The sequence below is a fragment of the Drosophila mauritiana genome, unplaced genomic scaffold (assembly GCF_004382145.1).
Source record: "Drosophila mauritiana strain mau12 unplaced genomic scaffold, ASM438214v1 U_242, whole genome shotgun sequence".
Lineage (NCBI taxonomy): Eukaryota > Metazoa > Arthropoda > Insecta > Diptera > Drosophilidae > Drosophila > Drosophila mauritiana.
Genome location: NW_022881377.1, coordinates 21,556 through 37,121, shown reverse-complemented (window position 1 = coordinate 37,121; position 15,566 = coordinate 21,556). Strand labels below are relative to the sequence as shown.

Below are 15,566 nucleotides of genomic sequence, written 5' to 3'. Positions count from 1 at the left end.
CATTGACGATACCAAACCGAGGTCTAATATCTCCCACTTATTCTACACCTCTTATGTCTCCTTACACTGCCAGATTAGAGTCAAGCTCAAAAGGGTCTTCTTTCCCCGCTAATTATTCCAAGCCGTTCCCTTGGCTGTGGTTTCGCTAGATAGTAGATAGGACACGACAACGACTTTCAGATCTCTCCGAACTTGTTTTACGTGGCGTGTTCCACACTGAAGGGATTACAAGCACGACACCCTGAACACCCACAAGTGGTGCATGTATCAACATGGTGTATGTGTCTGGATACGCCAGACAAGCGTCCCGGACTAGAAGCTATAGCTATGTACATAGCGACCACCCCGGTAGCAATTCGAGTACTTGCTTGCCGGGCAAGCACTCCCCCTTGCTGAGGAGCGAGATCTACCTAAAATCTCTACTGATCTCTGGGTCACAGCACCCGAGTTTTGCGCAACCAGCACCGTAACTCAAACGTCGAACACGAAGGCTCTACCCGCGATATGGGTACCAACCACAGCCACCACGATACTCCCACCAGGGGCCTACCTCAATGTGCAGTCTTGGATAGCTGCACAACCCGTGGTACCGAAAGAGAGGCTCGGTGGGCCTCCTCCTTTTGCTCCGACAAGCAGGGTTTAGAGGGACCTATGGCTATATTAGTCGCCTCTTACGACAAGCAATAGCGGACTGTGGAAGTATTCTCGCCCGCTAACCACACGGCGAAGTTGTTGGGCTAAACACCCCTCCTCCTACGGAACACTTCGTCCGCAAACACTGCCAGCCGCTGAGTCCTCTGTTGATCTTCCAGGATTCTATCGAAGGTCCAGTTTTCGCCAAGGCGCTGCACTCCAAGTCCATCGAGGTTCCGCAAATCTGCATATAGGGGGCAAGCGCACAATATGTGCATCCAGTCCTCATATGGATCTCCACAAGCGCAAGCAGTGGTATCGCTGAGGGCTCTCCCTTGCAAAAATGCGTTAAACGACCCGTGACCTGTCAGCAGCTAAGACGTCCTCATCGAGAATCCAAATCTTGGATCCCGATAGGCGAGAGTGACATATGGGATGAATTTATGCGTCACCCGTCCTGGTTCGCTGTCATCATCCCATCTGTTCTGCCAACTCTGCAGTAAGCACTCTTCTAGGCGAGTCTTCCTCTGCTTCCAGCTTAGACACGTAGCGTCCTCGTCATATAGCCAGTCGTTCTCCTCCAGCGGGTATCCACGCTTCAGCTTGTATTTGACCGCTAAAAACTTAGCAGCCAAGTCAAGCGGGGGAGCTCCACCAAGTACCTGCAGTGCCACTGTGGACACTGTTCGGCATACCGAAAGGCATCCAAGCAGAATTAGCCTCTGGCAGGAGGCTAGTCGTCTCCGGGCGGCTACTTGTTCGGCGGTGTCATACCATACCGGGGCACCAAACAGCACACAAGGTGCCATGAGTCCGTCATATATGGTCCGCCTGGCTCGAGGACTGAAGCCCCAGTCGGCTCGAAGCACACGCGCCAATGCTCCAACGACTCCGGTCATCCGCTGGCGAAGCGAAGCTATGTGCGTGAGGAATTTCATTCCTTCACTGACCGTGTTTCAAGACGGGTCCCGAAGGTATCCTGAATCTTTCGCATTGTTAATCATACAAGAGCATATAATAAACACAAAAATCAATGATAATTATGCCATTATATAATTCCGAAAAATTAACGCTCTGTAATAATATAAATATATCAGCACTTTATCAAATTAATAACATTTATTCTGTGTTAAAATGCAAGCAATTTAATTGGAATAAACTATAAGTTATATTTTATGATAAATTTGGGATATGCTAATAGATTACAATGTCCTTATATGGAAAAAATGCACATTATTCTTAATAATATTATTTAAATATTACAATTTTAATGATGAATTTTCCATAACGGATATTCAGGTTCATCGGGCTTAACCTCTAAGCAGTTTCACGTACTGTTTAACTCTCTATTCAGAGTTCTTTTCAACTTTCCCTCACGGTACTTGTTTACTATCGGTCTCATGGTTATGTTTAGTTTTAGATGGAGTTTACCACCCACTTAGTGCTGCACTATCAAGCAACACGACTCTTTGGAAACATCATCTAGTAATCATTAACGTTATACGGGCCTGGCACCCTCTATGGGTAAATGGCCTCATTTAAGAAGGACTTAAATCATTAATTTCTCATACTAGAATATTGACGCTCCATACACTGCATCTCACATTTGCCATATAGACAAAGTGACTTAGTGCTGAACTGTTTTCTTTTCGCTCGCCGCTACTAAGAAAATCCTTGTTAGTTTCTTTTCCTCCCCTAATTAATATGCTTAAATTCAGGGGGTAGTCCCATATGAGTTGAGGTTGTATATATAACTATATTTTGCCATAAATTCTTTATATATAAATGATAAAACAATCAATTAAATTCGTTATAAATAGTTCCAATAGTTCTTGTAAGCAAAGTTATTTTTTATCCATTTAACGAACCAACGAAGAATAATAACAAAACCAAGATTTTTCTTTTTCCGAATCATTAATAAGAGACAATTCTAGATGAAAAATATTTCAATTTTTTATGCTAGACATTTCTCAGTATTATTTGATTGAAAAAGAAAATATTTCTCTTCGTTTTTCACATTCAAATGTGAGATAATGTTTTTCATTTCTTTTTAATATTATGAATAAAATCATTATTTAATCCAATAATATATTATATGCTTATAACAAATTTATAAACAACTTAATTAGCATAGTCTTACAACCCTCAACCATATGTAGTCCAAGCAGCACTATAAAATTAATTAAAGTACATAACAGCATGGACTGCGATATGCGTTCAAAATGTCGATGTTCATGTGTCCTGCAGTTCACACGATGACGCACAGTTTGCTGCGTTCTTCATCGACCCATGAGCCGAGTGATCCACCGCTTAGAGTTTTATAATTCATTTTTATATAATATCAATATTGTTTTTATTGAAAGAAATTAAAAATACACCATTTTACTGGCATATATCAATTCCTTCAATAAATTTATTTTTATACCTAAAAATAAATGTTGCGATATGTCTTAGTTTCATATAAGCATTATGTATCATAATAATCTGGTTATGGTTTGCTATTTTGGGTGACACATACTGCAAAATTTGTATAAAACATTAACCTGATGGATGACAGGTACAAACATTGTATATTTTAGGTTGTTGCATTAGCCAACGTATGCTCATAACATAGATGAACAATACATATTCGCAACGTGTGTATATTATGGTCCATATACACACACACTTATTTCGATTACCACATTCAAATTATTTTAATTTTAATTCGACTTCTACTTTCAAATTTTGTTTAGTTTCTTCGATTTCCATTTTCGAGAATTTGTTTTTATAGGAAACGACATTGTTGTAGTAAGTACTTTTTTTTTTTTTTGTGTATCTGTTTTATTTATTTAAAATCTGTCCTAATGGACAATAATTTTTTTTTTTTATGTGGGGGAACATTGACATACGGGGAGTACTTAGAATGTACTTGGGTAGGGGTTACAAATTTACATTAATGTTGCGTGAGGTCAAGCGGGTGCGTTCTCTGCAGACGTCTTGTGGATTGGCTGTTGTCTAGCAGATTGATGGCCAGGTGGTTGGGGTGATTCTCCAGTCTTCTGGCGTATCTCTCACTGAGTCGGTAGATCTCATCTTCCACCCAGGGAATTCCGAGCTCCTCGTGGATGGCAGTATTCTCGTGATAGGGATGGGCGTTGGAGACTATTCTCAAGCATCGGTTCTGGAATTGCTGGATCTTTCTTCTGTGTGAAGCACTTGTGGTGCCCCACAGCTGGATTCCATAAGTCCATATTGGCTTGAGAATAGTCTTGTAGACAAGCAGCTTCGTTTTGTCCCTCAGCTTGGAACTTTTCCCAACAAGCCAGTGGAGTTGCTTAAGGCGTATGTTGGCCTGGGTACGCTTCCTATCAATGTGAGGGCCCCATGTCAGCCTTCTATCCAGTGTAAGCCCTAGGTATTTTGAGGTGCTGGTAGTAGGGATCGTGTCGCCGTCAAGAGTGACCGGAGGGCATTCTCCTCTGCGCAGGGAAAATGTTGTATGGGAGGATTTTTCGGCGTTGACCGCAATATTCCATCGTTTTAGCCATGGATTCAGAGCATCCAGTTGCCTCTGGATGATGGCTGAAGCTCCATCTGGATTAGTAGCGGTGGCGAGGAACGCCGGTGTCGTCGGCATAGGTGGCTATTGTGAGGTGACGGGAGGGTATTATAGGAAGGTCTGCTGTGAAGAGGGTGTAGAGGATGGGACCAAGGACGCTGCCTTGAGGTACTCCGGCTTTTATGGGCCTTGGCGTGCTGGATGTGGATCCGCAACGCACTTGGAATTCTCTTCCTTCGGTGTAAGATTTGAGTAGAGCGTAGTGGGAACTGGGAAGGTGGGACTTAAGTTTGTGGAGGAGACCGGAATGCCACACTCTGTCAAACGCCTGCTTGACATCGAGGAAGACGGCCGAACAGTATCTTTTCTTCTCGAATGCATCGAGAATTCTTGATACGAGCCGGTTGCATTGTTCGGGTGTTCCATGAGATCGCCTTAATCCAAACTGGTGATCCGGGATCAAACCAGCCTCGTCCAGTACTGGCAACACTCTGCGCAGAAATACTCTTTCGAGTATTTTGGAGAGTATTGCCAGCAAACTAATCGGTTTATATGAGGCAAGATTGGCTCCAGGTTTTCCGGGTTTAAGGATGAGGATGACTTCTGCACGTTTCCATGATCTCGGGAAGTACCCTAGTGAGAAGCAGCTGTTGAAGATGTTAGCCAACATCTGGGAGCAAGGAGGAGGCATAATTTTGAGGGAAGTGGCGTCGATACGATCCAGTCCGGGGGATTTGCTGGCCTTTAGGGAGGCGATCTCCTGCGCAACCTCTTCAGGGGTGACGGGCTCTATCGGCAAGCTGGGTGGAGATGGACTCTCAAGGAACCTGGTGGTGGCAGCACGCTCTTCACCAGTGCATCTGTTGAATGGGGTGAATGCGTTCTGGAGGAGATCTGCGAATGCTTCTGCTCTATCGTCATTGGAACGGCACCAAGAGCCATGTGGCGCGTGACATGCCACAGATTGTGTTGCGGGTCACCAGGTTCCAGCTCTTCAAGGAATCGATTGAATGAGTCCTGCCTTAGTGTGCAAAGCTTGACCTTAAGCTCCTTGCTGGCTCGTTAAGTGCCGCTTTATCCCTTGGGTTGCGCGAGGAGAACCAAATACGTCTGAGGCGCCTCTTCTCCGCCACGAATGCCGCAATCTCTGGAGACCAAAGGTGGAGATCTCGCTCAGGTGTTCTCGTGGTAGTTGGAGGAGGAGGGTTGGCGAACTTAGCAGCATTGTGCATCTCCTCAGTGAGTGTATTAATCGCCGCATCAATGTCTCTTGGGGAGGAAAGAGGAGGATCCAGGTCCAGGGAGGATAGCATCCAGAAGGTAAATTTGGAGGAGTCGGTATGCTTCCCGGTGAGTCTTCTGGGCAGGTCTTTTTTAGGACGGGATATTGAGGAGCATTCTTATTGCACTGTGGTCGGATAGCAGCTTGTTGTATGTGGTGCATGAGAGTCTGGCTTGTCCTATGCCTTTGGAGATGGCAAAATCCAAGAGGTCGGGAGACAAGGCAGGGTTAGTAGGCCAACCCACTGGCTCACCAGTGGAGTGGCAATTCAGTCTTCTGCTCTGCACGAACTTGTGGAGCGTTCTGCCTTTGGGGTTGATGGAGCGGGACCCCCACCAAGAGTGTTTGGCGTTAAAGTCACCGGCTGCTATGAAGCGAGGACCAAAGGACTCGAAAAGCTCTTGTAAGCGAGTCTCGGTGACTGAGTGTGAGTGGGGGGAAAGTAGACCGCTCCAATGGTGATGCCCCCTGAAGGCTGGAGATTCGAGCCAGGGCACACTGGGCCCATTCCTCCTGGAACGCAGGTAGCTCCGTGTACTGGATACCACTCCTGATGAGCATGGCTGCTCCTCCGCGCGCTCTGCCAGATGGATGGTTGGCGAGTAAGACATCATAGCCGCTGATGTTGTAGTGGGATCGTGGACAAAAATGGGTTTCGGATACAAGGAGTATGTCAATCGCTTCCGTTTTTATAAGGTGTTCTACCTCGGCTCTGCTCCTCTGCAGGCCGTTAGCATTCCAAATGACTATGTTCAGGCTTATTTCCATGATTTGGCATTGAGGATGGAAGCAATAAGCTGCGTCATTTGGGTGAACATTTTTTCCATCATACTTTCAACCATTCCTTGAAAACGGGCAAGGATTTGTTCCAAGTTATTGGATTGCGGAGCTTCAGGTGGGGTTTGGCGGTTTTGGTTGGGATCGGATTGCTGTGGTGCATGAGTAGCCTTGAGCGCGTCTTTATAGCTCATGTTGGAGATGTTTGGGATCTGGATGGTGCTGGGCTGGCTGGTGGGTGTGGCCGGTCTGGGTTTAGGGGCTTGCTGTGCCTTGGCCTTCTTGTAGGCAGGGCATCCTCTGTATGAAGCGGGGTGGTCAGCTTGGCAGAGAAGGCAGCATGCCTTCTCATCCTCCTTCTTAGTGCAAGTCCTGGAGTCGTGTTGGCCACCACATTTCACGCATCGGTGCTCGAGGAAGCAGTAGCGCTGGGTATGTCCAAACCCTTGGCATCTAAAGCACTGAGGCACGTCGTTGAATTTACGGGGAGGCTCGATGGTGACGACCGACCTGCACAGTCTCCTGATTTGGTAGACCTCCTTGTTGTTACTGGCGGGATCAATGTTGGCGAAAAATATCCCGAGTGGCTCCTTGGTTTTCCTACCAATAGGATTATGCAGGTCTCTGACCTTATGCCCTAGTCTTTCAAGCTGGGTACAGTTGGTCGGTGAACCAACCACTGCACGTGGCTGCTGCTGTGTTAAAGTTGCTTAACTATGCGATTGATGTAAACAACCAGATAACACGCACGCTCGAGTGTGCGTTAGTGTTGGTGCGTGTCCGTTAGGCACGCGAACCAATCAGAGCGCGCGGCGAAATCTCGCGACGCGGTGACCGGTATGCGAATAACGGAGGTAAAGAAACACGAAAAAAGCGAAACAATTTCTTGCTTGCGGTCCGCAGGCACGTCTGCACTCGTTGAGTGTTCGATCGCGACTGTAGTAAGTACTGCCACAAATACGCACAACAACATTAATAATGTTAAAGTCTTTTTATGAGGTTGCCAAGCCCCACATATAAAATAAAAGCCATCTTCATTTTATTTTGACTTTAACTTTTGATTCCGTGGAATCATTTTGTAATATTTTTATTTTGGTAAATTGTATTTATTTGTATTATAACAAATGTTTATTAACGATAAGGATATTATACAATAATGATTAATTATACTTCCGCAGGTTCACCTACGGAAACCTTGTTACGACTTTTACTTCCTCTAAATAATAAAGTTCGGTCAACTTTTGCGAAACAACCGTAACACGCAAGGCGTCACAGTGATCACGTCCGGAGACCTCACTAAATAATTCAATCGGTAGTAGCGACGGGCGGTGTGTACAAAGGGCAGGGACGTAATCAATGCGAGTTAATGACTCACACTTACTGGGAATTCCAAGTTCATGTGAACAGTTTCAGTTCACAATCCCAAGCATGAAAGTGGTTCAGCGGTTTACCCGGACCTCTCGGTCTAGGAAATACACGTTGATACTTTCATTGTAGCGCGCGTGCAGCCCAGGACATCTAAGGGCATCACAGACCTGTTATTGCTCAATCTCATTATTGCTAGACGCAATTTGTCCATTTAAGAAGCTAGTGTCCTTATAATGGGACAAACCAACAGGTACGGCTCCACTTACATAAACACATTCAAACACAATAAACATTTTACTGCCACCATGATTGAAGGCTACATAAGCTTCAGCACCATAATCCTGAAGATATCTATTTAATATATTTGAGTCTCGTTCGTTATCGGAATTAACCAGACAAATCACTCCACGAACTAAGAACGGCCATGCACCACCACCCATAGATTCGAGAAAGAGCTATCAATCTGTCTTACACACTTATGTTCGGACCTGGTAAGTTTTCCCGTGTTGAGTCAAATTAAGCCGCAGGCTCCACTCCTGGTGGTGCCCTTCCGTCAATTCCTTTAAGTTTCAGCTTTGCAACCATACTTCCCCCGGAGCCCAAAAGCTTTGGTTACCCGGGAAGCGACTGAGAGAGCCATAAAAGTAGCTACACCCAATTGCTAGCTGGCATCGTTTATGGTTAGAACTAGGGCGGTATCTGATCGCCTTCGAACCTCTAACTTTCGTTCTTGATTAATGAAAACATCTTTGGCAAATGCTTTCGCTTAAGTTAGTCTTACGACGGTCCAAGAATTTCACCTCTCGCGTCGTAATACTAATGCTTCTATTTCTATTAATCATTACCTCTTGATCTGAAAACCAATGAAAGCAGAACAGAGGTCTTATTTCATTATCCCATGCACAGAATATTCAGGCATTTGAAGCCTGCTTTAAGCACTCTAATTTGTTCAAAGTAATAGTACCGGCCCACAATAACACTCGTTTAAGAGCACTAGTGCAGGTTTTTAAATAGGAGGAACATATGAAAAAATACAAGTATTTAATCACATATAAGAACTCCACCGGTAATACGCTTACATACATAAAGGTATAGTACTAACCACAATTGTAAGTTGTACTACCCGTATGAAGCACAAGTTCAACTACGAACGTTTTAACCGCAACAACTTTAATATACGCTATTGGAGCTGGAATTACCGCGGCTGCTGGCACCAGACTTGCCCTCCAATTGGTCCTTGTTAAAGGATTTAAAGTGTACTCATTCCAATTACAGGGCCTCGGATATGAGTCCTGTATTGTTATTTTTCGTCACTACCTCCCGAGCTGGGAGTGGGTAATTTACGCGCCTGCTGCCTTCCTTAGATGTGGTAGCCGTTTCTCAGGCTCCCTCTCCGGAATCGAACCCTGATTCCCCGTTACTCGTTGCAACCATGGTAGTCCTAGATACTACCATCAAAAGTTGATAGGGCAGACATTTGAAAGATCTGTCGTCGGTACAAGACCATACGATCTGCATGTTATCTAGAGTTAAACCAATATAACGATCTTGCGATCGCTTGGTTTTAGCCTAATATAAGCAAATGTCCCATAAGGTTCATGTTTTAATTGCATGTATTAGCTCTAGAATTACCACAGTTATCCAAGTACCTGTTAACGATCTAAGGAACCATAACTGATATAATGAGCCTTTTGCGGTTTCACTTTTAATTCGTGTGTACTTAGACATGCATGGCTTAATCTTTGAGACAAGCATATAACTACTGGCAGGGTCAACCAGAATAATGTTTTTCCTTCATATTCCATTCATATATTTTGAATCGAAATAAGCAATATAATAGATATATAGATTTTTCACTTTATATAATTCCATGATTTTTATTATATTGAATAAAATTCAATATTTCGCCTTTGGGTAAAATTTTAAATATATATTTATAAGTAAAAAATCCATTCGATTACGGTTATTTTTATATAGCATTCGTAATCCATATTTTCATTTTTAATTTATACCTGTTTTACCAATATAACAAGAATTTCATATAATTATTGTAATATATATGTTTCTATAATTTTATCTTTTTATACATACATATTTCGTTATAAAATATCATGTTATTTCCAACATACATTTATTGTATCCACACATGTACAATTTTTGTTTAACCAATATAAATATTAAGTTAAATCATTTGCATTTTGAAGATAAATTTAAAATTTATCTCTTTTCATATATATCTCTGGTAATATATAACATAAAACCAAGCGCATATGATAATATTTCCACATTTAATATATAATTTTATATTTCTTTCATAAGAATCCATATTTGTATTATACCGTAACGATATAATAATCCAACTGTACGGCAGGTAATAAATTAATATTTGCCTGCCTCCAAAAATTTACGATAATATATGGAAACGATTTGTTATTCTATATATAATAGAAACTTGACTTTTGTTTCAACGATATTAACTAAAAATCGTATATTCCTATTATCCGCGGAGCCAAGTCCCGTGTTCTATAGAACTGAGAAACAAATTTGTACGGATAATAATATACTTTACTGTATGTAACCAATATAAACATAATCCGAAATAAATATTTCGAATAATGCGGGAGGTCGGCAACCACTGCCTACCTATTGTAGTTTTTGAACCCTCTGTCGTAATTCCGGTCGTTTACACTACTATACCCTCTCACTATAATGGCTTTTCTCTATAATACTAAGAGAATGTGGGATATTTTCAGCATTTTTTCCCTTATACATATTGTTGGGTCATGCAGCCGCCAAAACTGTGCAGTAGACTAAGCTCATATTCTTTAATATTATAAGCCAAATTAGGCAGTGGTAGCAGTTGCGATGCCCATAGTGCAAACCGCTGCTCTCGCACGCATTTATCTGTACGGCGCTCATTCCTTGTTTGTTGTTGTTAGCTACCTACGTTTAGCGTTTAGCCCCGCCAATTGCCAATTCGTCGTGTTTCGGAAAAGACTTAGCTTAGGCCCTAGCTGCCTTAAACAATTCGCTAAATAAACCGTGTCGTAATATAAACAAACTTTCTTCGGTTGTCTTTATTTTTCGCAACAGCTATTGAAAAAGCTCAATAGCTAAACATTTGGTGACCCCGACGTGATAGTGTTAATTTGCATGCATTAATTAATACACTATCCCGTTTATAAATAAACATAAATACATTAAATCGCAATCGGTTGGACAAGTGTGTGGAGATTTCGGTGATAGTGGCTGTGTTTAAGCGAGCTAGCATTGCATATATACATACATTGCTACATATATCGTTACGTGCATTGACCCCGCTTGCATTTTCGGCATTTGTTTTGTGCTCATCTTCCCGCTGAACCGAATTAAAGGCGATTTGTTGCTATGCCCGCTGAAGGTGAAAAAAACAGGGTGACCTTTTTAAAGCGCACTCAACGCTTGCGGAAGGTGTTGTGCCCCACCAGTGTAGTGGTCCTCAAACGCAGCCGCGGCCGAGGCCGATGCCGTTGCCGCCTGTGCAGCTGCCAACGTTTGGCGGAGGCTACGCAAACTGGGCTGATTTTTACTCCGTGTTCACGAGCATAATCGACAGCCATCCGGATCTCTCCAACATTGAGAAATTTCAACATCTGCGGTCATGTTTGAGGGATTCAGCGCTGGAAACTATCCGATCATTGGAGATTTCAAACAGCAATTACGACGCGGCTCTAGAGTTGCTTCAAAAAAGGTTTGATAATCGGCGTCTCGTTTTTCAGGCGCACATTACCGAGATTCTGGGTTTAAAGGTAGTACGGAATGATGTGGCATCGCTTCGGAAATTGTCGGACAAGTTTAACGCTCACATTCGTGCGTTGAAGGGTTTGGGCACCACTGAGCAAATCGCTGGCTGCATCATAGTGCAAGTGCTGCTGCAAAAGCTGGATGCGGCGAGCCAAGCTAAGTGGGAGGAGCGCTTGGAGGATCCGGTCTTTGCCAACCTTATTCCGTCGTGGGAATCGATGGCTGCATTCCTGGAACAGCGATGTAGGACTTTGGAGGCTGTGGATTGCGCCATGGCAACCTATGCGCCAGGCGTTCAGGTGGGCAGAAATCGCTCGACGCTAGTTGCTACCACCCAAAATTCTCTTGGTTGCATGCTTTGCCATAGTGCAGAACATGCCATATATTATTGCCCGCAATTTAGAGACTTAGCGCCAGTAGATCGTTTGCGCGAGGCAAAGAGACTAGCACTATGCCTAAATTGCCTAAAGGCAGGTCATCAGCTACGGCAATGAAGCTCGAGCCGCTGCCGCACCTGTGGAATCAGGCATCATACGCTGCTCCATCTAGATGGTCGGCCTTGCTCGCAGCCACGTGTTCCGGTGTCTTCAAGCTCCCACACTGAGCCTTCTGCCCCGCTTTCGAATTCTTCTACTCTAATTGCCCAGGATCTCGGTAGTGACCTTGTGCTGCTAGCCACTGCAACCGTTCTAGTGCAGAATCGATCGGGACTGTTCGTTCCCTGCAGGGCCTTGTTAGATTCTGGCTCTCAACTGCACTTGGTCACCTCTCGGTTTGCAAATCAACTGCAACTTAAGAGGTCGAGGTCGTCCGGCTCCGTCACTGGAATCGGGGATTCCAACTTCGCGACTGATGGATTCTCGGTAGGAATTGCGATTCGGTCTGTCACTTCGGACTTCTCAACGAACATAACAGCAGTTATCGCTCCCAATATCACGGATCGCCAGCCAAGTTCTAATGTGGACATTGGGGACTGGAAGATTCCAGAAAACCTGCAGCTCGCCGACCCGGAATTTCATAAAGCTCAGCGTGTTGACATGTTAATAGGAGCTAGCCTGTTTTATGAGCTGCTGTGCGTAGGTCAGATAAGGTTGTTGCCAGGACTACCCCTGCTTCAAAAAACTCGCCTGGGCTGGGTTGTGTCTGGAGGCTGCGCGCGCCCTTGCGGTAGCACCTTAATAGCTTCACGCGTTCCTTCTTCAGCCAGCAAGGAAAACATATTTGTGGCAAATAGGGTTGCTGCCATTCAGGAGCTGACAGATGTCACGGCTTGGTGTTTTGTTCCAAAAGCGTTAAATCCGGCTGACATCTTATCCAGAGGATCCCTGCCGTCTGAGCTTAGCGAATCGGCACTCTGGTCGCATGGACCCGCCTATCTTACGGAGCCTGAAAGAGATTGGCCAACAGCTGTTTGTCCTGACAAACCGGTGCTTGAGCTTCGTCGAAGTGTGTTCATCGTAAAGTCGCCGTACGTGGATGTAATTGCTAGCTCCAAATTTGCAAATTCTTACCCCTCACTGCAACGAGTATTTGCATACATTTACAAATTTTGTAATGGAATTCGTCATCCTGGGCTCAGCGTCGCACACATTCAAGAGGGTACTCATATGATGCTGCGGTTGGTGCAGCGCGCGCATTTATGGGAGGACCTGCAGTCCCTAAAAACGCTGGGAAGAGTTTCCTTGTCTAGTCCCATATCATCGCTCTCGCCGTTCCTGGATCAATTTGGACTTCTTAGAGTAGGCAGTCGCCTCCGGAATTCGTCATTGGACTTTGATGGTCGCCACCCGAAAATCCTTCCAAGGTCCCATCCGGTGACTCTAGCAATTATCTCGCATTACCATGAAAGCAATCTTCATGCCGGACCTCGAGCTCTTCTGGGTGCAATTCGATCCCAATATTGGCCTATTGGGGGGAGGAAGACGGTTACCAAGGCCGTGAACAGGTGCATCAGATGTTTTCGGATTAAGCCGCGGCTGATAGAGCACATAATGGCGGACCTTCCCAAGGAGCGCTTGGAAGGATCTCACGCTTTTGAGATGGCCTTTGGCGAGAGTTATGCAGTTGATTCCTGGCAGAGACGGCGTCGCTCGAGTTGCAGAATTGAGGACCGCGTTTGGAGTAATAAGGCGGGCAGTGAACAAGCTGTGTCTGCTTCCCCTTGAGGACTCTGTTGGAAGCCAAGCTTCCAATGGGGGGAGGATGTTGGGTCATGCAGCCGCCAAAACTGTGCAGTAGACTAAGCTCATATTCTTTAATATTATAAGCCAAATTAGGCAGTGGTAGCAGTTGCGATGCCCATAGTGCAAACCGCTGCTCTCGCACGCATTTATCTGTACGGCGCTCATTCCTTGTTTGTTGTTGTTAGCTACCTACGTTTAGCGTTTAGCCCCGCCAATTGCCAATTCGTCGTGTTTCGGAAAAGACTTAGCTTAGGCCCTAGCTGCCTTAAACAATTCGCAAAATAAACCGTGTCGTAATATAAACCAACTTTCTTCGGTTGTCTTTATTTTTCGCAACAGCTATTGAAAAAGCTCAATAGCTAAACACATATAATAATTAATCATTTTCATATGTATATTATTTAATTTACTCATATTATTGCCAAAATCATATGAATACATAAGTTTTGAACAATATGAGAGGTCGGCAACCACTGCCTACCTATAGTAGTTTTTGAACCCTCTGTCGTAATTCCGGTCGTTTACACTACTATACCCTCTCACTATAATGGCTTTTCTCTATAATACTAAGAGAATGTGGGATATTTTCAGCATTTTTTCCCTTATACATATAATAATTAATCATTTTCATATGTATATTATTTAATTTACTCATATTATTGCCAAAATCATATGAATACATAAGTTTTGAACAATATGAGAGGTCGGCAACCACTGCCTACCTATAGTAGTTTTTGAACCCTCTGTCGTAGTTCCGGTCGTTTACACTACTATACCCTCTCACTATAATGGCTTTTCTCTATAATACTAAGAGAATGTGGGAATATTTCAGCATTTTTTCCCCTATACATATAATAATTAATCATTTTCATATGTATATTATTTAATTTACTCATATAATTGCCAAAATCATATAAATACATAAGTTTTGAACAATATCAGAGGTCAGCAACGATCTTTCCTCTATAATACTAAGATAATATGGGAATATTTCAGCATTTTTTCCCTTATACATATAATAATTAATCATTTTCGTATGTATATTATTTAATTTACTCATATAATTGCCAAATTGATATAAATACATAAGTTTTGAACAATATCAGAGGTCGGCAACGGTCTTTCCTCTATAATACTAAGATAATATGGGAATATTTCAGCATTTTTTCCCTTATACATATAATAATTAATCATTTTCATATGTATATTATTTAATTTACTCGTATAATTGCCAAAATCCTATGAACACATAAGAGAATACAATATGAGAGGTCGGCGCAACCATAATATAGTAGTTGATGACGAGGTGTTTGGCAACTTAACACAATTCTTTAAAAAGTCCTTATATTAATTATATGATAGGGACAATATCATATGCGTCACTAAATTGATGACGAGGTGTTTGGCAACTTGACAAAATTCATTAAAGTCTTTGTATTAATTATATGATAGGGACAATATCATATGCGTCACTAAATTGATGACGAGGTGTTTGGCAACTTGACACAATTCATTAAAGTCTTTATATCAAAAATTATATGATAGGGACAATAGCATATGCGTCACTAAATTGATAACAAGGTGTTTGGCAACTTGATACAATTCTTTAAAGTCTTTATATCAAAAATTATATGATAGGAACAATATCATAAGCGTCACTAAATTGATGACGAGGTGTTTGGCAACTTGACACAATTCTTTAAAGTCTTTATATCAAAAATTATATGATAGGGACAATATCATATGCGTCACTAAATTGATGACAAGGTGTTTGGCAACGTGACACAATTCATTAAAGTCTTTATATTAATTATATGATAGGGACAATATCATATGCGTCACTAAATTGATGACGAGGTATTTGGCAACTTGATAGAATTCATTAAAGTCTTTATATTAATTATATGATAGGGACAATATCATATGCGTCACTAAATTGATAACGAGGTGTGCCCGCTGAAGGTGAAAAAAACAGGGTGACCTTTTTAAAGCGCACTCA

At 42.9% G+C, this 15,566-nt stretch overlaps 2 non-coding genes across 2 annotated transcripts; both read right to left on the bottom strand.

The window, feature by feature from the left end:
• Nucleotides 1-2,772: 2,772 nt before the first annotated feature.
• On the bottom strand, nt 2,773-2,951 carry LOC117149547. The gene has a single exon (XR_004460371.1). It is a non-coding gene; the product is annotated as a 5.8S ribosomal RNA (ribosomal RNA).
• Nucleotides 2,952-7,394: 4,443 nt separating this feature from the next.
• LOC117149543 lies at nt 7,395-9,383 on the bottom strand. Its single transcript, XR_004460368.1, has one exon. It is a non-coding gene; the product is annotated as a small subunit ribosomal RNA (ribosomal RNA).
• Between the last annotated feature and the right edge of the window lie 6,183 nt (nt 9,384-15,566).